General features: G+C 30.1%; 1 long non-coding RNA gene across 1 annotated transcript; it reads right to left on the reverse strand.

The window, feature by feature from the left end:
- Nucleotides 1–1302: 1302 nt before the first annotated feature.
- LOC122526492 lies at nucleotides 1303–2153 on the reverse strand. Its single transcript, XR_006306080.1, has 3 exons — nucleotides 2101–2153; nucleotides 1603–1690; nucleotides 1303–1465 (listed from the first exon to the last, which is right to left on the reverse strand). It is a non-coding gene; the product is annotated as an uncharacterized LOC122526492 (long non-coding RNA).
- Nucleotides 2154–2360: the final 207 nt, after the last annotated feature.

Raw genomic sequence — 2360 nt, forward strand, 5'->3', positions numbered from 1 at the left:
CTGAAAACAATTAAAATGTTTGTTGAATTATTAAATACAAAAATATACTCACTTTGTATCTCCATCGATGAATGCACGATGGGTCTCCTACCCTTAGGATGACGATGACAATGCACTAACAATGATTCTACAACTGCATTACATGCAGTTAATTCAATTAACACTAGATTAATGGACTAACAATAAACCAATTTGACTCTCCATTTCAAATTTCTTTGCTACATATGCTACATATATATAAAATTTAAATATTATTTTTTAAAAATATATATTGATTTTTAATACCATAATAAAATATATGTAAATATTAATTCCTTCCCTCTACCCATTTCTTCATGCAAACAATTTTTGTAAGTTTTTAAAAAATAGTAAATGAAACAATAATGAAAAAATCTAGTGTTAAACGAATTTCCAAATGAATTTAATTAATAAATTGTAACACTATTCCAACGATGATCTGAAACAAAAATAAAAACAAGATTATATAGACCATTGATATAAAAACATTATTATAATTATTGAGAAAATGTTTTATATAAAAATTGACTTACATTTATTCTTCAGTGATGAATGCACGATGGGTATCCTACCCTTAGGATGACGATGAGCACACGTTTAAACCGAATAAAAGAAACTTACGGAGTTTCTTAACCGAGCAAACGAAACTTTTACATACGGCGAACAACACTGACTTTAATTTCCGATTTTTTAATATCTTTTTTAACGATGCAACACACGAGTACTTCATTGCCTACGCGCTCGATTGCAATGATGTTCTGAAACAGAAAAAGAAAAAGAACAATTAATATCATCGTTATAATAAAAATCCATTAAAGTTATCATAGAAGTGTTTGATAGAAAAATATACTTACTTTTAGTCTTCAGTGATGACTGCAGGATGGGTATCCTACCCTTAGGATGACGATGAATAAAATAAAATTAAAGAAAAACTCTGAAAAGCTGAAACATACTAAAGATTATATTATAATACAATATTCCCTGTAAATCATTCCTGAAGGCATGGCACACTTTAAAAAATATTCTATCATAAAGAATCAATATAAATTCAAGCAATATTAATTGCCTTAATCTCACTACTTGTATAATATTACATAGAAAGTATGTAATGTTATTGAAAATATTAATTGAAAATTTTTTAAGTTATAATATATGACTTGATAAAGAATAACCTAAAAAATAAAACGTTTTTATATTATTCTATCTAATAAAAAACTTATTAAAGTATTTAATGTTAGAATATAAAAGTATTAAACGTTAGACAACGTTAGAAATAAAATCAATAAATAGTTTAATACGTCACGTTCGTTAGATCATTACTCGTTGAAGGACGGAAGGGGAGTGGAGATCTCTCTGCGTATATCTCGTAGAGGTATCGAATGCTCGGTGCTCGACTGTTTACGTTTCGTTTCGACGGTTATTCTTCTGTTTTCACCTCGAGAAATTCCTACAAATATACATACACATTCATCGTTGCTTGTAGGTGAATGTTTTGTTTTCTTTCTTTCTCTCTCTCTCTCTCTCTCTTTCTTTCTCTCTCTTTCTATACATTTCTATATGGCTTAAGAAAAGAATAACGCTTACCTCAATGAATATGAAGATAAAAAAAGAGTAAACACAATTATTAGAACGGGTGTATGAATTCGTTCTGGACTCTCCAATGCTCGGATATCTAAAAGAAATAAAAAAAAATTACATTAGTCAATATAAAGAAAATCAAATACATGAGTGTATGTGTACGAGTGGTTAACCTATACTTATGTATATATGCCTGTATGTGTATGTGTATTAATTTAATACGAAAAGTTATCTTTGAATACATAATTATGAAAAATAATTAATTAGAGCATCATTAGAGATGGTAGTAATTATCGATACCATGAAAAAAGCTGGAAATTAGAAGAAATATTGTTAAGTAACATTGGTGAGATTGGCGGGACGCCGAGATATATCGATGTTATATTCTCACAGATATCCTTCGAACTTTTCAATATTTCGTTTTGAAAACACTCACGTATGAAAATCTTATGTGTAGCTATCATTTGATATATAATAGAAAGGTGTAAACTATTTTTTAATTACCTGGATTAAACGGGATGACGCAGTACGTTGGAACATATACAGCTGACAGAAAATGGCGTTTCCTCTACCTTCCCCCTGCGAAAACCCCTTGCGTTGCCACTGCGTTGCCTCTGCTGCGCATCTGCTGCGCGCGGTAGTATGCGCGGTAGTCCACTTTCAAAAAAAGTAGCGAAATCCGTTGACCAATGGCTACTTGAGACTTTGCATTTTTTCCATCTATTATAGAAAAATATCGAATAGTCAAAAATAGGATATAGGAA

This window comes from Polistes fuscatus, unplaced genomic scaffold (assembly GCF_010416935.1).
Source record: "Polistes fuscatus isolate 324 unplaced genomic scaffold, CU_Pfus_HIC Scaffold11, whole genome shotgun sequence".
Lineage (NCBI taxonomy): Eukaryota > Metazoa > Arthropoda > Insecta > Hymenoptera > Vespidae > Polistes > Polistes fuscatus.